Raw genomic sequence first — 24,082 nt, 5'->3', positions numbered from 1 at the left:
TATGGACATATGCATGTGGTAAAACTACATGAGGTAAATATACACATGCACACATACAAATTCATATATGTGAAACTTGGAAACCTGAATATGAATGGATTGTATCAATGTGAATATTTTTGTTAAATTCCTGTACTATAGTTTTGCAACATGTTGCCACTGGAGAAAATCATGAAGGGTACACAGGATCTCTAGTTTATTTCTTACAATTGTATGTGAATGTACAATTATCTCAAAATTAAAAGTTTATTTTTAAAAAAGAACCAAGGTAAATTTTAAGCCATAAAAATTCTGTAGAGACTCCTGCCCTAATCTTGGAGGTACTCCATCCCATTTGGGTTAGAGAAGAATTTTTAGGACACATTTTAGGCCTTTTTTCTTTTATGAATTTTAGATTATTTGGGTTACTTGGAACTCACATATTCCCGCTACGTTGAAGAAATGCACGACGGGGTAGCCTGATCCAACAGAGGGCAGACAGCAGAAGCAAGAAGAACTACAATCCTGCAGCCTGTGGAACAAAACCCACAATCACAGAAAGATAGACAAGACGAAAGGGCACAGGGCTATGTGCCAGATGAAGCAACAAGATAAAACCCCAGAAAAACAATTAAATAAAGTGGAGATAGGCAACCGTCCAGAAAAAGAATTCAGAATAATGAGTGTGAAGATGATCCAGGAGCTCGGAAAAAGAATGGAGGCAAAGATCGAGAAGATGCAAGAAATGTTTGACAAAAACCTAGAAGAATTAAAGAACAAACAAACAGAGATGAACAATACAATAACTGAAATGAAAAATACACTAGAAGGAATCAATAGCAGAATAACTGAGGCAGAAGAATGGAAAAGTGCCCTGGAAGACAGAATGGTGGAATTCACTGCTGCAGAACAGAATAAAGAAAAAAGAATGATAAGAAATGAAGACAGCCTAAGAGACCTCTGGGACAACATTAAACGCAACAACATTCGCATTATAGGAGTCCCAGAAGGAGAAGAGCGAGAGAAAGGACCCGAGAAAATATTTGAAGAGATTATAGACGAAAACTTCCCTAACTTGGGAAAGCAAAGAGCCACCCAAGTCCAGGAAGTGCAGAGTCCCATACAGGATAAACCCAAGGAGAAACACGCCAAGACACATAGAAATCAAATTGACAAGAATTAAAGACGAAGAAAAATTATTTAAAGCAGCAAGGGAAAAATGACAAATAACATACAAGGGAACTCCCATAAGGTTAACAGCTGATTTCTCAGCAGAAACTCTACAAGCCAGAAGGGAGTGGCATGATATACTTAAAGTGATGAAAGGGAAGAACATACAGCCAAGACTACTCTACCTGGCAAGGATCTCATTCAAATTCGATGGAGAAATCAAAAGCTTTGCAAAGAAGCAAAAGCTAAGAGAATTCAACACCACAAAACCAGCTCTACAACAAATGCTAAAGGAACTTCTCTAAGTGGGAAACACAAGAGAAGAAAAGGACCTACAAAACAAACCCAAAACAATCAAGAAAATGGTCACAGGAACATACATATTGATAATTACCTTAAACGTGAATGGATTAAATGCTCCAACCAAAAGACACAGGCTCGCTGAATGGATACAAAAACAAGACCCATATATTTGCTGTCTACAAGAGACCCACTTCAGACCGAGGGACACATTCAGACTGAAAAGTGAGGGTATGGAAAAAGATATTCTATGCAAATGGAAATCAAAAGAAAGCTGGAGTAGCAATACTCATATCAGATAAAATAGACTTTAAAATAAAGAATGTTACAAGAGACAAGGAAGGACACTACATAATGATCAAGGGATCAATCCAAGAAGAAGATATAACACTTATAAATATATATGCACCCAACATAGGAACACCTCAATACATAAGGCAACTGCTAACAGCTCTAAAAGAGGAAATCAACAGTAACAAAATAATAGTGGGGGACATTAACACCTCACTTACACCAATGGACAGATCACCCAAACAGAAAATTAATAAGGAGACACAAGCTTTAAAATGACACAATAGACCCGATAGAGTTAATCGATATTTATATGACATTCCATCCAAAAACCACAGATTACACTTTCTTCTCAAGTACGCACGGAACATTCCCCAGGATAGATCACATCTTGGGTCTCAAATCAACCCTCAGTAAATTTAAGAAAATCGAAATCATATCAAGCATGTTTTCTGACCACAACGCTATAAGATTAGAAATCAATTACAGGGGAAAAACCGTAAAAAGCACAAACACTTGGAGGCTAAACAATACATTACCAAATAACCAAGAGATCACTGAAGAAATCAAAGAGGAAATCAAAAAATACCTAGAGACAAATGACAATGAAAACACGACGATCCAAAACCTATGGGATGCAGCAAAAGCAGTTCTAAGAGGGAAGTTTATAGCTATACAGCCTACCTCAAGAAACAAGAAAAATCTCAAATAAACAATCTAACCTTACACCTAAAGGAACTAGAGAAAGAAGAACAAAGAAAACCCAAAGTTAGCAGGAGGAAAGAAATCATAAAGATCAGAGCAGAAATAAATGAAATAGAAACAAAGAAAACAGTAGCAAAGATAAATAAAACTAAAAGCAGGTTATTTGAGAAGATAAACAAAATTGATAAACCATTAGCCAGACTCATCAAGAGGGAGAGGACTCAAATCAATAAAATTAGAAATGAAAAAGGGGAAATCACAACTGACACTGCAGAAATACAGAGGATTATAAGAGATTACTACAAACAACTATATGCCAATTAAATGGACAACCTGGAAGAAATGGACAAATACTTAGAAAGGTATAACCTTCCAAGAGTGAACCAGGAAGAAACAGAAAATATGAACAGACCAATCACAAGTAATGAAATTGAAACTGTGATTAAAAATCTTGCAACAAACAAAAGTCCAGGACCAGATGGCTTCACAGGTGAATTCTATCAAACATTTAGAGAAGAGCTAACACCCATCCTTTTCAAACTCTTCCAAAACATTGCAGAGGAAGGAAAACTCCCACACTCACTCTATGAGGCCACCATAACCCTGATACCAAAACCAGACAAAGATACTACAAAAGAAGAATTACAGACCAGTATCACTGATGAATATTGATGCAAAAATGCTCAACAAAATACTAGCAAACAGAATCCAACAACACATTAAAAGGATCATACACCATGATCAAGTGGGATTTATACGAGAAATGCAAGGATTCTTCAATATACTCAAATCAATGTGATACACCATATTAACAAATTGAAGAAGAAAAACCATATGATCAACTCAATAGATGCAGAAAAAGCTTTTGACAAAATTTAACACATATTTATGATAAAAACTCTTCAGAGAGTGGGCATAGAGGGAACCTACCTCAACATAATAAAGGCCATATATGACAAACCTACAGCTAACATCATTCCCAATGGTGAAAAACTGAAAGCAGTTCCTCTAAGATCAGGAACGAGACAAGGATGTCCACTCTCGCTGCTATTATTCAACATAGTTTTGGAAGTCCTAGCCATGGCAATTAGGTAAGAAAAAGAAATAAAAGGAATACAAATTGTAAAAGAAGAAGTAAAACTGTCACTGTTTGCAGATGACATGATACTATACATAGCGAATCCTAAAGATGCCACGAGAAAACTACTAGAGCTAACCAATGAATTTGGTAAAGTTGCAGGATACAAAATTAATGCACAGAAATCATTGTGCATTGGCAGGTGATTCTTAACCACTGCGTCACCAGGGAAGTTCCCTTAATCCCTTTTAGTTAAAATTTGCCACATTACTAGATAGCCACAAAAATGATGATGAGTGAACAGTCCTATTAAAGGCTATGGCTCCCATAAGGGCAGCGTGACCTGTATTTAAATCAGTCACCATATTTTATACAGCAGACACTGAACGGCACACCTGTAATGATGTGCCATTTACTAGTGGCCTTAGACTTCATGCCTAGGCGGGAGTATAAACAGGCCAAGGAGAAGGGAGGGGCTGCTTTTCTCTTCCCATCACAGACAAATCACAGACAAGTAGACAGTAGTGCAATACTGAAAGCCCAGCTGTCAGAACTTTAGAATTACAACAAAGTATTTCTTGGAAACTGCAGGCCAGAAATGTACATACCTGCCATGAGTTTTGAAAATGTGGACAGCCTAGCTTAACAAAATAAACTGACTGATAGTTCAATGAGCTGAACTAGAGACCAACCATGGTGGGACCTCTGAGGGCCCGTGGGACCTCTGACTGAAAGGATGTTCACTTTCACAGCGAAAGTCCAGCAGGGTCAGCATTTGTGATTATCAAGGCCATTTCACAGGAGCCTCTAGGTCTAGCGTGCGCACACACACACACACACACACACACACACACACACACATACAGAACAAATCAAATTTACTGAATAGTTAGCAGAGGGGCTTTTAAGTGTTAGGAAGGGGTTTCATGGTAGCTCTTCTTGTTAGTATTGAAAGCTAGCTTCTTAGACCAGAAGGAATGAGTAATTTTCTGTAAAAGGGTCACGTAGTAAATATTTTACTCTTTGTAGCCTTTATGTTCTTTGTTGCAGCTACTCACCTTTGTTGTTGTATGTGAAAGCTGCCATAGACACAACATGAAGACGGAGTGTGGCTGTGGTCTACTAGACCTTTATTTACAAAACACCTGGTTGGCTGCAGTTTGCTGCCCAGTGTTATAGACGGTTCATAAAATACATCTCACTTTTGACTGATAAAGAAAGAGAGGGTAAGTCGGCAAAGGCCTGGTATACTGAGTTTATTTAAGGTTCATGGTATTTTTCATCAGTTTCAGGTGGGCAGAAGGAAATGGAAGAAGGCATACAGATTTGACATCTGCTAGAGCTATTTTAGGTGGAAATTTTTCCATTTACAACAGTTAAAAAAAAACACTGTGAAAAGCAGGTCTTGGATTGATTGGGGTCACCAGGAACCAAAATCCTTTAAGGGGTTGCAGGCCTAGACTAAGTCTTTGTGTTTCACTGCCAAGTCCACACATCGTGATAGAGAATCCAGTGCATAATCCTCTAGGAAATACTTGTCTAGGATGGGGGAAACACCTTCCAGTTCATTTCCCACATGGATCTCTCTCCACTTCTTTCGACAGCTATACCTCATTCACTCAAATGTTGAGAACCCCATGGTATTCAGCCTCTTGGGAGACATGGGAGGAGTCAGTGTCTGTTTGTTCTGGACTCTGGTTCTGTGGGAAGGGAGAGCAATATTATAATGGCCTTCATTCTCAAGTCCTCCATTCTTCCTAAGTCCTCCAAGAGCTGAACGAGAGCCCCGAGCCACACACTCAGCTTCCCACAATGCCAGTGAAGGGCATCCACCCACACCCCCCAAGCCCTGCAGCCCTTGGCCCCATCCTGTTCGCTATGCTTATGTGCCAGTGATCCAGCCCCAGGATTCAGGACCTTCAGCCACACCCTCCTTAGTCCTCTAGTCATGGGCTGAAGATCTGGAGCACCCAGCTTTATATCCATCCAGGGCACTGTCTCTTTAGCCCTGCTCCCTCACTCTAATCCCCAGTGCCCCAATGTCCCAAATCTTGACAATGCTCCGCCCAGGACTGGCCATATCCCTTTGCCTCAGGCACTGAGTGATCATGCAGGGTCGATCTCCCTAGGCCCGAAGGCTTTGTTGGCTCAGGGGGATTTCCATGGAAAAAAGGAAAGATTTTTCAGTTTTAGGAAATTAGAAAATCTTGAGTGGATAGATGGAAGAATAGACAGGTCACTGGCTCCAACAGCTCGACTGGCAGTGTCTAGACCTTGAGATGACCCTGGGTCAGCTTTGGTGGGGATAGCTTGGGACTACCTGGAGATGGGGACCAGGGCCTTATAAGCACCATGTTTCCAATAAAGCCTCTTGGCCTTAGCTGCATCTCCCAGAGCCAGAGCTAAAGCCACAGGGAAGTTGTGCATGTGCACACATGCATGTGTGTACTAGAGTGTGTGGGGTGTGCTGTGTTCTGGGGTCAAAACAGAGAAAATGGCACCTCCTTATTCTAAGTAACTACGGTGCTGATTCTCTTCCATATGGAAACAAATGAACAAAAACCCAGTCAACTACTTTTTTCAAATGGTAGAAAAAAAGGAAAAAATGGTTTTCTATTAAGTCCACACAATCTCTTAGAGGCACTGTAAGGCTTGGCCTATGGTTGGGCCCAGCCAAGCACAGGATAAAGGATCTGTCTTTTCAGCCTACTTAGGAAGTTTCTGGGTTTCCTCACCAAGCCACTGTTTATTCCTTCCTGGGTCTCCCAGGAGGGTGGGGGTTTGGAATCAGCACTCACCCTTCCCTGTATCCCTGTTCCATCCCAGAAGGAACCAGACTGAAGTGTGCAAAGGCCTCTCAGAAGAAATGGTCCAGGAGGAGAAGAGGTGGCACAAAGGGACATGTGGCTCCAAGATATAGGGTTTCCCACATAGGGTGTTATATGAGTCTTTGGAAAAAGAATTGGGTACTCATTTATGCATTTAGACCATGAATCTCTTACTCCAATGGCTGCAGAGCCTGGACCTTTCCTGTTCATGAGAGGCCCAGGTCCACAGTGGGGACTGAGAACGGGGAGCTTAGGCTAACTTTGAGAAAGTGCTTGTCCCTTGGCCCTACCCCTAAAGTTCTTTGAGCTCCACTGGTTTTGTCCTTCCTTTTAAATCTCTGTAGTGGAGGCTCTTGGAGGCCGGTAGGTGCCTTCACTGGGGTGGGGCACCTCTTCCCTGGTGGCTGTGAGTGTCGGTACTTAATGGTTCACAGCTGCCGCCTTCTCAGGGAGTTGCCCCTAACTAGGCACATACTGCCTCACTCAGTAACTCACACATCTGTGGTATCAGCCAGAAACTAGTGACTGGTGGTGTGGGTGGGGGTGACAAATACAGCCCTCTTGTCTCCAGGGGGACCAACTCTGTTTGCCATTCATGTTCCAGAGGTTCCTTGGGGACCAAGCTGATGTTACTTTCCAGATCACATCTTTGCTTTGTTTTTTCCCCCTGCCCTATCCTGTCTTCCCCACTCCCCTGTTTATGAGAGCATTCTCTCAATCATTGTCCCACGTGTCCCGATGGAAGTTTTGCTTCTGGTGAGCCTGATCTAATGCAGTTGGTACTGGCAGTAGTCCTAAGAAGCAGATGAGATTGTAGAGATGAATCACCTTTTAGCTAGAGTCAAGGATGACCCCATGTGTAGTGTTAGATGGAGTATTCCTAATCCCTGGTATGCTTCAGCAGTGACTGCTGATGAGGAAGTGGAGGCACCGGACAGTGCAACCACTAGCATTGCAGAAGTCCTGAAAAAATAGTAACCAAGAACTATGGAATTAGGCAGCTGTAGCTTAGTGCCACTGCTGCTGTAGAGGAGATGGTGAACCCCAATCTCCCTTACAGGAGAATTCAGAGTGTGTGGTCTCTGTAGCAGCATGGGGTAAACTTTTCTCCCTCACAAGGCTCTCAGCATCCTCACATCAAGCCAGATGTGACCTCAGTTAAACTCATTAAACTCATGCTGCAGATCCCAGTTGTGTTTCTGGCGCATCCCACATGTAACAGTCATCAACTGTTTTTTTCTAAACATTTTTAAGCCTGTTAAGATTTTGCATTTATCAGCTGGCCTCTATGGTTTATCCCCTCTTCCCTTAACTGAATTGCCTTGAGGTAATTATGAACAGTCCCAGGTGTTCGCTTAAGAATGGCTGGGAATTCTCTTCTTATACCCTGTAAATATGGGTAGTAGCCACTCTGTTATCTTTTCAGTTTGGGGAAGAGAAGTGCTATAGGGTAGGTTTGAAGATCATGGAATTTGAAGCCAGATAACCAGGGTTCAAATCCTAATTTATATGTGTGACCTTAGGGGCAAGGTAGTTAACCTCTCTGGGCCTCCATTTAGAAATCTGTCAATAGGGGAAGGATGTTGCAGATAATGGCACCCATCTCACAGGGCTGTTGTGAGGATTAAATATGTTAATAAATGTAAAGTGCTTACAACAGTGTTTAGCATGTAGGGAGTATCATATAAATGTTAGCTGTTATTATTTCAACTCACAGAACTCCAAATCATTACTCTTTGAGTCAGTATACTTTACAGCCTACAGTTAGAGAATGTTCTCTTAGCAAAGCTATATTTCATTCTTCCATGTCTTAAGCAGAATGGCTGGCTGAAGTCTGAAATCACCCTGCCTTTGAGGACTGCAGAGAAAGTAGCAAAATATAACACACCCAAGTTAAAATTCTAGATTTTTTCTTTTATCATTTCTCCTTACCCTATATTTTGTGTCCCAGGATAAGTACGTACCTGTTTGATCACACATTTTCATCACCATGTAATAAAGATGTCTAATTTTCTTGCCTGGAAGAACTGAATATTCTCTTCTACCCCCATTCAGCCAATTCTAAATGTTGGGGTCTGCACCTTGAAATGCCATTTCCAGGTGGGTCATTCTTTACCAAGAATACAGGAAATTATACGGCAGTGGCTTAAATATATTGCAGTTTATCCTTCTCACCTAATAAGAAATCCAGGGTTGGACAGACAGCTCAATGATGTGAGGAAGGACCCAGGTAAGTTTTATCACCCTGCCACATCATCTTTGGAAAGTGTTATTTTGCTTTCAAGTGTGCATGATTAACCTGTAAAGGACAACAAAAGTTGGAAGGAGCCATGCTGGATCAGGAAAACAAGTACGTTCTCAGAATCTCTCAGGTGGTATTTCATTGGCAAGTATTGTGTCAAACTGTAACTATTTTGTGGCCAGTGTTCAGAACAGAAACAAAGGGGGGGGGCGGTGTCAAACTCTAAGTAATTAAAGGGAAACACCTATTCTTCTGTTTCTTTGCATTGTAGCTTAAAGAGAAAGAAGAGACAAGTGCACTCCAATGTTCACAGCAGCCCTATTCACAATAGCCAGGACATAGAAACAACCTAAATGTCCATCAGCAGAGGAATGGATAAAGAAGATATGGTACATATATACAGTGGAATATTAGCCACAAAAAGCAACAAAATTGGGTCATTTGTAGAGATGTGGATGGACCTAGAGACTGTCATACATAGTGAAGTAAGTCAGAAAGAAAAAAACGAATATCGTATATTAACGCATATATTTGGAATCTGAAAAATTGGTATAGACGATCTTATTTACAAAGCAGAAATAGAGGCACAAATGGAGAGAACAAACGCATGGATACCAAGGGGAAAAGGGGGTGTGGGATGAATTGGGAGACTGGGATTGACATATATACACTATGATACTATGTATAAAATAGATAACTAATGAGAACCTACTGTATAGCAAGGGAACTCTACTCAGGGCTCTGTGGTGACCTAAGTGGGAAGGAAATCCAATAAAGAGGGGATATATGTATATGTATAGCTGATTCACTTTGCTATACAACAGAAACTAACACAACACTGTAAAGCAAATATACTCCAATTAAAAAAAAAAAAAAGACTCCGCATTTCCAATGCAGGGGGACTGGGTTTGAACCCTGATCAGGGAACTAGATCCCACATGCCGCAACGAAGATCCCGCCTGCCACAACTGAGACCTGGCGCAGCCAAATAAACAAATATTTAAAAAAATAAAAATAGAACAGAAACAAAAGGGGGGAGTGTCAAACTCTAAGTAATTGAAGGGAAACACCTGTCATTCTGTCTCCTTGCATTGTAGCTTAAAGAAAAAGAATGCCTGGAGGAAATACTATTTTTAGCTTCACTGTAGGCCAGCATGGAGTCAATGAGAAATCCCTGATACGAATTTTTGAAGTGTCACAAGACCATTTTCAATAATGGATAGAACATACAGACATAAAATCAATAAAGAAACAGCTAACTTTCAACAACATTATAAAACCAAATGGACCTAAGAGCCATATATAGAAAATTCCACCCAACAGTTAGATATTATTCTCAACTATACATGGAACTTTCTCCTAGATCACATATAAGGTCACAAAACAAGTCTTAATAAAATTAGCAAGACTGAATTATACTAAGTATGTTTTCTGTCCACCATGGAATGTAAATAAAAAGCAACATAAAAAAGCTGTACAATTCACAAATGTGTGGAAGTTAAGTAATATAATCTTGAGAAAGATTATTTTGTTTTCAAAAATGAAAACAAAAGAGAAATTACAAAATATCTTGAGAAAAGTTAAAATGAAAACAGTATACCAAAACATATGGGATACATCAAAAGCAGTTCTACAAGGGAAGTTTATAGTCATAAATCCCTAGATTAAGATAAAAGAAAAATCGCAAATAAACAACCTAACATCATACCTCAAGAAACTAGAACAAAGAAGAACAAAGTAAGCCCAAATTTAGCAGAGGGAAGGAAATAAAGAGCAGAGCAGAAATAAATGAAATAGAGACTAGAAAAACAATAGAAAAGATTAATGAAACTAAGAGCTGAGTTTTTTAAAAAGAAAAACAAAGATTGACAAATCTTTAGCTAGTCTAACAAAGAGAGAGAGAGAGAGAGAGAGAGAGAGAGAGAGAGAAGTTCCCAATAAAATCAAACAGGTATGAAAGGAAACATAAAATGGATTCCACAGAGATAAAAAGGATTATAAGGGACTGTTATGATTAATTGTATGCCATGAAATTGGATAACATAGAAGAAATGGATAATTCCTAGAAACACACAACCTGCAAAGATTAAGTAAAAAAGAAATAGAAAACCTAAAGAGATCTATAACTAGTAAGGACATTTAATCAGTAATCAAAAATCTCTCAGCAGAGAAAAGCCCAAGATCAGACGTCTTCACAGATGAATTCTGTCACCATTTGAAGAAGATTAATGCCAATCTTTCTGAAACTCTTGCTTACTCCATTTGGGATACTCTAACAAAATACCACTGACGGAGTAGCTTATAAATAATAGCTCACCATTCTGGAGGCCGGAAGTCTGACATTATGGCATCATCACACTTGGATGAGACTATTCTTTCTGACTCATAGTCGGTACCTTCTCCCTGTGTTCTCACATCATGGAAGGGGCTAGAGGTATCTTTGGAGCCTTTTATTAAAAAAAAAAATAATAAGGGCACTAATCCCATTTATGAGTGCTCTGCCCTCATGACCTAAGCAACTCCTAAAGGCCCCACCTACTATTACTATCACATCAGGCATTAGGTTTTTGCCATATGAAATTTAGAAGGACATATTCAAACCATAGCAAACTCTTGCTAAATACTGAAAAACTGTGAACTCTTCCAAACTAATTTTACAAGGCCAGCATTACCCTGATATCAAAACCAGACAGACACTACAAGAAAAGATAAAATATCCCTGATGCACACAGATGTTAAAAACCTCATCAAAATACTAGCAAACCAAATTAAACAGCACATTAAATGGATTATACATATGACCAAGTGGGATTATACATATGACCAAGTGGATTATACATATGACCCTGGGATTCAAGGATGGTTCAGTATCCATAAATCAATCAATGTCATGATACATGACGTTACCAGAATGAAAAAAACAAAACAAAACAAAAACCCCCACATGATCATCTCAACAGATGCAGAAAAACGATTTGGAAAAAACTCAACATTCTTTCAGATAAAAATCCTCCATAAATTAGGAATAGAAGGAAATGAACATATAGAAGGCCAAATATGAAAAGGCCACAGCTAATATCAAACTCAATAGTGAAAAAGTGACAGCTTTTCCTTTATGAACAGGAAGGCAAGGATGTCCAATCTTGCCACTTTTATTCAGCATAGTTCTGGACGTCCTAGACAGATAAATTAAGTAAGGAGAAGAAATAAAAGACATTCACATTAGAAAGGAAGAAGTAAAATTATCTTTGTAGATGACACAATTTTATTGGTAGCAAGTCTTACCAACTCCACAGAAAATGAATTCAGTAAAGTGGAAATACATAAAAATCAACATACAGAAGTCAATTACATTTCTACTCACTAACAGTGAAAAATCTGAAAAGTAAATTAAGAAAACAAACCCATTATCAACTTCAATACAAAGAATACAATACTTAGAAGTAAACTTAACTAGAGGTGAAAGACCTGTACACTGAAAAGTATAAAAAATGATGAGGAAAATTAAAGAAGACACTGATAATATGGAAAGACATCCCATGTTCATGATTACTATTTTTAGAATGTACATACTACCATAGTGGTCCACAGATTCAATGAAGTCCCTATTAAAATCCCAATGGTGTTCAATACAGAAATAGAAAAAGCAATCCAAAAATTCATAGGGAACCACAAAAGAGCCCAAATAGCCAAAACAATCTTTCGAAGAATAAAGCTCAAGGGATCACACTTCCTGCTTTCAAAACATATTACCAAGCTACAGTAATTAAAACAGAATAGTACTGGGTTAAATACAAACATATAGACCAACGGAACAAAATAGAGAGCCCAGAAGGAGACCCATGTATATACAAGAAACAAAATATCACCACTGAATACTCTCAATCAAATACTTATGAAAAGTCCTAAATACACTTTTGTCAAATGTTTGAATCCTAAACGTTAGTAGCATGGAACATAAAAATACATCCAAAAAAACCAACACCATTTTATATTAATTTAAAATAAAGTCACAAAAAATGGTATAGGTTTCTCATATCATAAAGCTTCCTTCCAACCTGTAACAACCATTACATCTTCCCAAATGCAATCTAGATTTCAACAAACAGGAGCAATACCACCACCACCACCATCACCACCACCAACAGCAACAAACAGCTGTAACAGAAAATCCTGATGGGGAGGGAGAATCTGATTTCTGGAATTTCTACTTTATATTATTTAACATATAAATTTTCAACAAAGAGTTATGAGGTATGAAAATAAACAACAAAGTATGATCCATGAATGAGGAAAAAAAGTATATATACATATATATATATTTATATATATGTGTCTGTGTGTGTGTGTATATATACATACACATTGTCCACACAATGTGGACATACACATATACACATTGTCCAGGCATAAAAAGACTTTAAATCACTCTCTTAAATATTCCCATAGAACTAAATGAAATTTTGGACAAAGAACTAAAGGAAATCAGGAAAATGGTGCCTCACCAAGCGATGAATACTAATAAAGAGAAAGAAATTACAAAAAGGAATCAAATATATATTCTAGAGTTGAAAAGTGCCACAACTGAAATAAGAAAGTCATTAGGGGGATTCATTAGCAGATTTAAGCAGGCAGAATAAAGAATTGGCACATTTGAAGAAGAACTGATTGAGACTATCCACTCTGAGGGGTGGAAAGAGGAAAAAGTGAAGAATAACGAGCAGAACGTAAAAGACATACAAGACATCATCAAGTATGACAACATATCCATGATAGGAATCCCACATGGAGAGAAACGGATAGAAAGTCAGGGAAAATATTTGAAGAGATAATTGTCGCAAACTGCTCAAATATGATAAAATACATGAAAGTACATATCCAAGAAACTCAATGAACTCCAACAGGAGATCTACACAAAAACACTATATTAAAACTGCAAAAACTAACAACAAAGAGAATTTTGAAAGCATCAAGGGAGAAGGCTGGTGGATTTCATATTCACGTGTTGAAAGAAAAACACTGTTAACCAAGAATTCTATATCTGGTAAAACCATCTTCCAAAAATGAAGGACAGCAGTGATATAGGTAAGATGGCAGAATAGGAAGCTCCAGGTATGTAACCCCATGAAAACTCTGAACTAAACAATAGAATAAAAATAGCTGTGTGGGAGCTCTAGAAACCAGTCAGTAATCTGAAGCAACAAAGTGAATGCCCAGTAAAGAAAGAGTCACTCTCAAAATGAGAGCAAATTTCGTGACATTTTTGCTCACTCTTATCCTAACCCATTCCTGGCTCAATATGGTGCAGTAGAGTGAAAGCTGCCCAATTACTGGTCCTCCATTGGGAGAAAAGTAAAAGAGTGCAACTTGATTGCAATGTGTGGCATGCCAGGCAATGTCTGAGAGTCTTATTTCTGTCTCACATGACTCAGAGCTGAGATAGGAATAGTGGAATATTTTGTATATCAGATTGGTGGCTGTGAAAGCAATGATGGATTCAATGGCCCATGAAAACTTCATGGCAACTGTAGACCTGCACACACCTGGAAGGCAGAGATTACTGACAGAGGAATACAACAGAACATTTAAGGGCCAAGAAGCCAGGGGTGAGGCTCTTGGAGAAATGAAACAATTAAAAACAGCTGTGTGTGTGGCAGAATTAGGGGCTTGAAGCTGGGCTTTACACACAGGCCCAGTGAAGGCACATCCTCATAAAAGTTCTGAGAAGACCTTAAGTCTTTACACCAGGCTGATTAGTGAAGGTTTTCCTCTGCAAGTATCCAGTCTACAAGGCTGGGAGAGGTGGCTGTTTTTTTCAATATGCAATTTTTGACAAAAACTCACAAAACACAGAAAAAACAGGGAAATGTGGCCCATTCAAAGGAACATAATAAATCTCTAGAAAGTGACACTAAAGAAACACAGGCTTCAGGGGCTTCCATGGTGGCGCAGTGGTTGAGAATCTGCCTGCTAATGCAGGGGACACGGGTTCGAACCCTGGTCTGGGAAGATCCCACATGCCGCAGAACAGCTGGGCCTGTGAGCCACAATTACTGAGCCTGTGCGTCTGGAGCCTGTGCTCCGCGACAGGAGAGGCCGCGACAGTGAGAGGCCCGCGCACCGCGATGAAGAGTGGTCCCCACTTGCCACAACTAGAGAAAGCCCTCGCACAGAAACGAAGACCCACCACAGCCATAAATAAATAAATTAATTAAAAAAAAAAAAAGAAACACAGGCTTCAGAGTTGCTAGATGAACTCTTGAAAACAACTGCCTAGGAAGTCAGGAAGGTGATATATCAACAAAGTGAGAATATCAACAAAGAGACAATTTATTTTAAAAAAGCAAATGTGGAACTAAAAGTGTAAATTGAAAATTTCACAAGAGGGGTTCAAGAGCAGACTGCAACAGGCAGAGGAAGGCATCAGCAAAGTTGAAGACAAATCACTTGAAATTATTAGTTCTCAGAGCAAAAAGGAAAATGAATGAAGAAACGTGAACAGACCCTAATGGAATTATGGGAATCCAAAAAAGAAGACATTATGGGAATCCAGGAAGAAAAAAGAGTGAGAAAACAGTGGAAACCTCGTCTGAAGGAATAATGGACAAAAACTTCCCAAGCTGTGAAATACTTGGATATAAAAATACAAGTTAAACGAACTGTAGGGTGAAATCAAATAGACCCACACTAAAACACAGAGCTCCTTAACAGATGAAACAAACATTGATGGAAGGGAGAAACAGTAAGAGTTGGAGACTTTGATAGCCTTCATTCAGAAATGGGAGAGAACAACCACACAGAAGATCAGGAAGGAAACAGAAGACTTAAACAGCAGTATAAACCAAATGGACCTAACAGACACATATATACACAGCTCTCTACCCAAAGACAGTAAATTATAGATTTTTCTCAAGTGTACATGTAACATTTCCAGAATAGGCCATATGTTAGGCCACAAAACAATTCTTAATAAAAATTAAAACTATTGAAATCACACAATGAATCTTTTTCTATCACAACGGAATAAAAGTGGAAATCAGTAACACAAGGGAAACGAAAATTCACAAACATGTGGAAATTAAACAGCACGCTTTTAAACAACCAATGGGTCGAGGAAGAAATTACAAGAGAAACTACAAAATACCTTGAGACCAAAGAAAAAACATACAAAATACCAAAACTTACGGGATGGAGCACAAGCAGTGATGAGAGGGAAATTTATACCTGTAAAGGCTTACATTTAAAAAAGAATAAAGATCTCATATCCACAATCGAACATCTTCCTTAAGGAAGTAGAAAAAACTTAACCCAAGGCCAGCAGGTGGGAAAAATAATAAATATTACAGCATACATAAACAAAACAGAAAAACAATATGGAAAGTCAATGAAACCAGGAGTCGGTTATTAGAAAAGATCAACAGGTACCTCAAGATGGACACAGAAGAGACTCCTGAATTTCCCTCCTTCCATGGATGCACTGAATATACAGCTACACACAGATCAATTCCCTCTGAAAGATATCAAGAAACTAACTTTAGTGACTCCTACACATTGGGAAACTGAGAAAATACCCACAAGGAAATGTGTAGGAAAGGATGAGACACACTCTTACTATAAACCCCACCCAAGAACAGCGCCTTATAATCTTTCTGAAACCACCAACTCCTAGCCTCTTCCCAATTAGCGCACTGTTTGCACCACATTTCTAATGTCCCAAATTTTAAGGCTGCCGCCTGAGGGATGGGCCCCCAAATCATCTAGCTCTGAGAGCCAAACGGGCTTGCCTTCACAAGTCCCATGGTATTAGAGCAAACAAATAAGCAGTTTTTACAAGGTGCTTGAGCACTCCCTCTGGCTATCTCCCCAAGCTCAGAGCAGAGGGAACACACACAAATGCTTATCTCCCAATTTCTTCCTGGAGGGTGTTGGACTACATACTTTCCCAGCTACTGTCTGAGGGCCCAGCTTCTAATCAGCTTGCATTTCAGCTGACTGGAATCCTGCCTAGAGCCCAAAAGAGCCAGTGGGTACTTACCCTGCCCTCTCCCCCCAGCTTCCTTCAACAATAAAGCCAAATCTCCTGCATGTCCCTGGAGGGAGCTTGTCTACACATTTAGAACCCTGACTTTTAAAACTGCCATCTGAGGGATGGACCCCAAAATAACCTGCCTCTGAAAGTCAATTGGGCTTGCATTCCTGAGCACCACAGTACTATAGCAAACAAAGAAGCAGTTTTTAAATGGATGCATGAGGATTCCCTGTAGCTATACACCCAGACCCAGCATGGAGGGAGATGACAAAATAATGCCCATCTCCCAGTTTCTCCCTGAAAGGAAGTTGTATATTTTCCTAGCTGCTGCCTGTGGTTCTGGCTTCCAGTTAGTCAGAATGTGGAAGCTCACTGGGATCCTTTTGTGAGCCTGGTAAACCTGGTGGGCATGTCCCCTGCTATCTCTCCCAGCTCCAAGTAAGACCAAATTTTTATCTTCTCTCCTGAAAGGAGCTTGTCCACACCTCTAGCACACCAGTTTTCAACTGCCACCTAAGGGACTAGCCCCCAATTCACCTAGCTCTGGGAGCTGAAAGGGCTCAGCCTTCATGAGTCCCTGGGACCACTAAAAACAAAGGCTGTTTTACTTGGACAGAGAAGCATTCAGAGCAACTATTTCCCTTGGCTCAGCACAGAGTGAGGAAGAAAAAACTCTTCCAGCTCTGGATTCTTCTTCATAGGGGCTACCCGGCATATGTCATATTCTGACTTTTCCAACTCCTGCCTGCTAATTGGGCTTCCAATTAACCTGCATCAGGGAGTTAAAGCAGCAGGCAACTGGCAGTTGTCCAGAAGCCTAAACAGGCATATGAGCATTAACCACATCTTTGAGGACACTGATGGGTCTTGGAACACCCTCAACTACTGGAAGTCACTAAGAACAAAGACAATGATTTCAACAACCAGGCCAGGCTGATTAAGGAGGTTCATATCCTACACAAGGCCAATCTGTCAAAACTGGGAGAAGTGGCTGTTTTATACAAAAACCAACACAGAGAGTCAAAGAAAGTAAAGAAACGGGGATGTTTCAAACAAATAAACAGATCTCTAGGAGCTGACCTTAACGAAGTGGATATAAGTGAATTACCCAACAGGGAGTCCAAAATAATGGTAATAAAGATGCTTACTGACGTCAGGAGAATAAAGCATGAACAAAGTGTGAGTTTCAACAAAGAGACAGAAAATATTAAGAAGTACGAAACAGAAATCATAGATTTCAAGAATAAATGAAAAGAAAAATTCAATACAGGGCTTCACAAGCAGACTAGACCAAATGGAAGAAAGAATCCGACAAGGCAGTGGAAGTCATCTAATCAAAAGAGCAAAAAGAAAGAAGAACAGAAAAAGGTGAAGATCACATAAGGGACACCAGTAAGTGGATCAATATATGCGTTACAGGTCTTCAAGAAAGAGAAGGAAAGAAAGGGCAGAAAGCATATTCAAAGAAATAATGCCTAAAAACTTCCCTAATGTGGGGAAAGAAAGAGATATCCAGATCGAGGAAGCCCAAAAACTTCCAAAGAAGATTAATCCAAAGAGATCTACACATAGACACACTATAATGAAATTATCAGAAGATAAAGACAGAATCGTAAAAGCAAGAACAGAAAAGCCACTTGTTTAATACATGGGAATCCTCATAAGATTAACAGATTTTTCAGCAAAAAATATTGCAGCCCATAAGGGATAGGAATGATATATTCAAAGTGTGCAAAGAAAAAAAAACTGCCAAGAATACTCTATCCAGCAAACTTGTCCTTTAGAATTGGAGAGACAGAATTTTCATAGACAAACAAAAGCTGAAGGAGTTTATACAAACGTTGTTAAAAGTTCTTCAATCTGAAATGAAAGCATGTTAATTAATTAGGAACATGAAAACACATGAAAGTATAAAACTCATGGGCCAAAAGATAGTTAAGTTCAGAATACTCTAATATTGTGATGGTGATGGGTAAATCTCTTATAACTTTAGTATAAAAGTTAAAGACAAGAACAACTATAACTGCAATAATTTTTTAATGGATTCACAATATAAAAAGATGTAAATTGTGACATCAAAGCGTAAAATAAGGAGAATGTAAAATTGTAGCTCTTTTGTATGTATTCAAAATTAAGTTGCTATTACCTTAAAATAGTATGGCATAAGTCTAAGAGATTGTATGAAAGGCTCACGATAACAAAGAATCAAAAACCTTTAGTAGATACCCAAAAAACAGAGACAAGAATCAAAGCATACCACAACAAAATTATCAGTTCACAAAGAAAGACAGCAAGAAAAGAAGAAAGGAGTAAAAGAATGACAAAAAAGCCAGGAAACAATTAATATGATGGAATTAGTAAGTCCTTACCTGTCAATGATTCCTCTATATGCAAATGAATTAAATTCTCGCATTAAAAGACATAGAGTGGTTTTATGAATTTAAAAAGAAGACCCAACTGTCTGCTGATAACAAGAGTCTCATTTCAGCTTTAATGACACACTTACACTGAAAGTAAAGGGATGGAAAAAGATATTCTATTCAAATGGAAAACGAAAGAGAGCAGTGGTAGCTATACTTATATAAACATGAAGTCAAATACTGTAACAAGAGAAAAAGAAGGTCATTATATAAAGATAAAGAATAAATTTAGTTATAACAGGACATACAATTATACATTTGTATTCCTCCAATATCAAAGCACCCTAAATATATAAAGCAAATAGTAACTGACCTGAAGGTGGAAATAGGCAGCAAATCAGTATTTCGGGACTTCAATACCCCATTTTCAACAATGCATAGATCATCATCCAAAAAGAAAATCAATAAGGAAACATTGGACTTAAACTACACATACTACACATAATACCAGATAGACCTAACAGACACAGGCAGAACAGAAGAATACACATTATTCCCAAGCATACATGGAATACTCTCCATGATAGATCATCTGTTAGATCATAATATAACTGAAATCACTGTATCGTTTCCGACTACAATGGTTTGACACTAAAATACATTATAGGAGGAAAACCAGAAATATCCCAAATATGTGGAGGTTAAACAAAAGGCCCCTAAACAAAAGGGTTGAAGAAGAAATCAAAGGGCAATTGACAAGATATTTTGAGACAAATGAAAATGAAACACAATGTATTAAAACTTATGAGCTGCAGCAAAAACAGTTCTAAGAGGGAAGTTTATAATGATAAAAGTATACATTAAGAAAAAAGAAAGGTCTAAAATAAACAGCCTAAAAAAAAAAAACAACTAAAAAACCTCAAGGAACTAAACAACATACTAAGCCTAATGTTAACAGAAGGAGGGAAATAAAAATTAGGGCAGATATAAATGAAACAGGGACTAGAAATACAAGAGACGACCACTGAAACTAAGAGCTGGTTTTTTAAAGGTTAGAAAAAAAAAGATGTGCAAGTCTTTAGCTAGACTAACTAGGCAAAAAAGAGAAGACTCAGTATTATCAGAAGTGAAAGGGGATATATCACCACACGTAACAGTAACAACAAAGATAAAGGCTCAGAAGAAATTACTATGAGCAATTTTATGCCAACAGATTAGATAACCTAGAAGAAATGGATAAATTCCTAGAAACATACAACTTACCAAGACTGAATCATAAGAAAATAGAAAATATGAACAAATTACAAGTAAGGAGATTGAATCAGTAAATAATAAACCTCTCAACCAAAAATAGTTCCAAGACCAGATGGCATCGCTGGTAAATTCTACCAACACTTTAAAGAAATTAACCATTCTATCTCAAACACTTCCAAAGAACTGAAGAGGAGGGAAAACTTCCAAACTCATTTTACAAGGCCAATATTACCCTGCTACCAAAGCCAGGCAAGCACACTACAAGAAAATAAAATTAATGCTCAACATCCTTGATGAACACAGATGCCAAAATCCTCAACAAAATATTACCAAACAAACTTCAACAGCACATTACAAGAATCATACACCATGACCAAGCAGGTTTATTCCTGGGATGCAGACATGGTTCATCACATGTAAATCAATAAATGTGATATAGCACATTAATAAAATGAGGGATAAAATCATATGATCAGCTCAATGGATGCAGCAATAGCTTTTGACAAAAGTGAACATTATTTCATGATAAAAACTCAGCAAATTGAATGGATAAAAAAACAAGACCCATATATATGCTATCTACAAGAGACCCACTTCAGATCTATGGACACATACAGACTGAAAGCGAGGGGATGTAGAGAGATATTCCATGCAAATGGAAATCAAAAGAAAGCTGGAGTAGCGATACTCATATCGGATAAAATAGACTTTAAAATAAAGAATGTTACAAGAGACAAGGAAGGACACCACATAATGATCAAGGGATCAATCCAAGAAGAAAATATAACAATTATAAATATATATGCACCCAACATAGGAGCACCTCAATACATAAGGCAACTGCTAACAGCTCTAAAAGAGAAAATCAACCATAACACAATAATAGTGGGGGACTTTAACACCTCACTTACACCAATGGACAGATAATCCAAACAGAAAAGTAAGGAAACACAACCTTTAAATGACACAATAGACCAGATAGAGTTAATTGATATTTATATGACATTCCATCCACAAACCACAGATTACACTTTCTTTACAAGTACGCAGGGAACATTCCCCAGGATAGATGACATCTTGGGTCTCAAATCAACCCTCAGTAAATTTAAGAAAACTGAAATCATATCAAGCACCTTTTCTGACCATAACGCTATAAGATTAGGCAACAATCACAGGGAAAAAACAGCAAGAAGCACAAACACTTAGAGGCTAAACAATACATTACAAAATAACCAAGAGATCACTGAAGAAATCAAAGAGGAAATCAAAAAATACCTAGAGACAAATGACAAAGAAAACACGATGATCCCAAACCTATGGGATGAAGCAAAAGCAGTTCTAAGAGGGAAGTTTATAGCTGTACAAGTCTACCTCAAGAAACAAGAAAAATCTCAAATAAAAAAACTAACCTTACACCTAAAGGAACTAGAGAAAGAAGAACAAACAAAACCCAAAGATAGGAGGAAAGAAATCATAAAGATCACAGCAGAAATACACGAAATAAAAACAAAGAAAACAGTAGCAAAGATCAATAAAACTAAAAGCAGGTTCTTTAAGAAGATAAAATTGATGAACCATTAGCCAGACTCATCAAGAAAAAGAGGGAGAGGACTCAAATCAATAAAATTAGAAATGAAAAAGAAGAAGTTACAACAGACACCACAGAAATACAGAGGATTATAAGAGATTACTACAAACACCTATATGCCAATAACATAGACAACCTGGAAGAAATGGACAAATTCTTAGAAAGGTATAACCGTCCAAGAGTGAACCAGGAAGAAATAGAAAATATGAACAGACCAATCACAAGTAATGAAATTGAAACTGTGATTAAAAATCTTGCAATAAACAGAAGTCCTGGACCAGATGGCTTCACAGGTGAATTCTATCAAACATTTAGAGAAGAGCTAACACCCATCCTTCTCAAACTCTTCCAAAAAATTGCAGAGGAAGGAAAACTCCCACACTCATTCTGTGAGGCCACCATAACCCTGATACCAAAACCAGACAAAGATACTACAAAAAACGAAAATTACAGACCAATATCACTGATGAATACAGATGCAAAAATGCTCAACAAAATACTAGCAAACAGAATCCAACAATACATTAAAGGATCATACACCATGATCAAGTGGGATTTATCCCAGTGATGCAAGGCTTCTTCAATATATGCAAATCAACCAATGTGATACACCCTATTAACAAACTGAAGAATAAAAACCATATGATCATCTCAATAGATGCAGAAAAAGATTTTGACAAAATTCAACACCCATTTATGATAAATGGGTTTTCTCCAGAAAGTGGGCATAGAGGGAACCTACCTCAACATAATAAAGGCCATATACGACAAACCCACAGCAAACATCATTCTCAATGGTGAACAACTGAAAGCATTTCCTCTAAGATCAGGAACAACACAAGGATGGCCACGCTCACCACTATTATTCAACATAGTTTTGCAAGTCCTACCCATGGCAATCAGAGAAGAAAAAGAAATAAAAAGAATACAAATTGGAAAAGAAGAAGTAAAACTGTCACTGTTTGCACATGACATGATACTATACATAGAGAATCCTAAAAATGACACCAGAAAATTACTAGAGCTAATCAATGAATTTGGTAAAGTAGCAGGATACAAAATGAATGCACAGAAATCTCTTGCATTCCTATACACTAATGATGAATAATCTGAAAGAGAAATTAAGGAAACACTCCCATTTACCATTGCAACAAAAAGAATATAATACCTAGGAATCAACCTACCTATGGAAACAAAAGACCTATATGCAGGAAACTATAAGACACTGATGAAAGAAATTAAAGATGATACAAACAGATGGAGAGATATACCATGTTCTTGGATTGGAAGAATCAATATTGTGAAAATGACTATACTACCCAAAGCAATCTACAGATTCAATACAATCCCTATCAAATTACCAATGGCATTTTTTACAGAACTAGAACAAATCATCTTAACATTTGTATGGAGTCACAAAAGACCCCGAATAGCAAAAGCAGTCTTGAGGGAAAAAAACAGAGCTGGAGCAATCAGACTCCCTGACTTCAGACTATACTACAAAGCTACAGTAATCAAGACAATATGGTACTGGCACAAAAAGAGAAACATAGATCAATGGAACAAGATAGAAAGCCCAGAGATAAACCCATGCACCTATGGTCAATTAATCTATGACAAAGGAGGCAAAGATATACAATGGAGAAAAGACAGTCTCTTCAATAAGTGGTGCTGGGAAAACTGCACAGCTACATGTAAAAGAATGAAATTAGAACACTCCCTAGCACCATACACAAAAATAAACTCAAAATGGATTCGAGACCTAAATGTAAGACCGGACACTATAAAACTCTTAGAAGAAAACATAGGAAGAACACTCTTTGACATAAATCCCAGCAAGATCTTTTTTGATCCACCTCCTAGAATAGTGGAAATAAAAACAAAAATAAACAAATGGGACCTAATGAAACTTCAGAGCTTTTGCACAGCAAAGGAAACCATAAACAAGACGAAAAGACAACCCTCAGAATGGGAGAAAATATTTGAAAATGAATCAACGGACAAAGGATTAATCTCCAAAATATATAAACAGCTCATGCAGCTCAATACTAAAGAAACAAACAACTCAATCCAAAAATGGGCAGAACACCTAAATAGACATTTCTCCAAAGAAGACATACAGATGGCCAAGAAGTACATGAAAAGCTGCTCAACATCACTAATTATTAGAGAAATGCAAATCAAAACTACAATTAGGTATCACCTCACACCAGTCAGAATGGGCATCATCAGAAAATCTACAAACAACAAATGCTGGA

The 24,082-nt window shown here is 38.1% G+C and overlaps 1 protein-coding gene across 37 annotated transcripts in view; it reads right to left on the bottom strand.

Annotated features, from left to right (window-relative positions):
- Positions 1 to 24,082, bottom strand: part of LOC309665293 (uncharacterized protein) — a 325,697-nt gene that overhangs the window by 267,228 nt on the left and 34,387 nt on the right. For 4 of the 37 annotated variants that reach the window (XM_082478927.1, XM_082478928.1, XM_082478933.1 and 1 more), the window contains exon 1: positions 16,019 to 22,025. The exons of the other annotated variants lie outside the window; for them this stretch is intronic. The gene's annotated coding sequence lies outside the window, so the exon portion shown is untranslated. Of the gene's footprint in view, positions 1 to 16,018; positions 22,026 to 24,082 lie in introns of those variants that run through there. 37 annotated transcript variants of the gene reach the window in all.

Source organism: Balaenoptera physalus (genome assembly GCF_965194825.1).
Source record: "Balaenoptera physalus genome assembly, contig: SUPER_7_unloc_4, whole genome shotgun sequence".
Lineage (NCBI taxonomy): Eukaryota > Metazoa > Chordata > Mammalia > Artiodactyla > Balaenopteridae > Balaenoptera > Balaenoptera physalus.
This window is presented reverse-complemented; position numbering and strand designations above follow the sequence as displayed.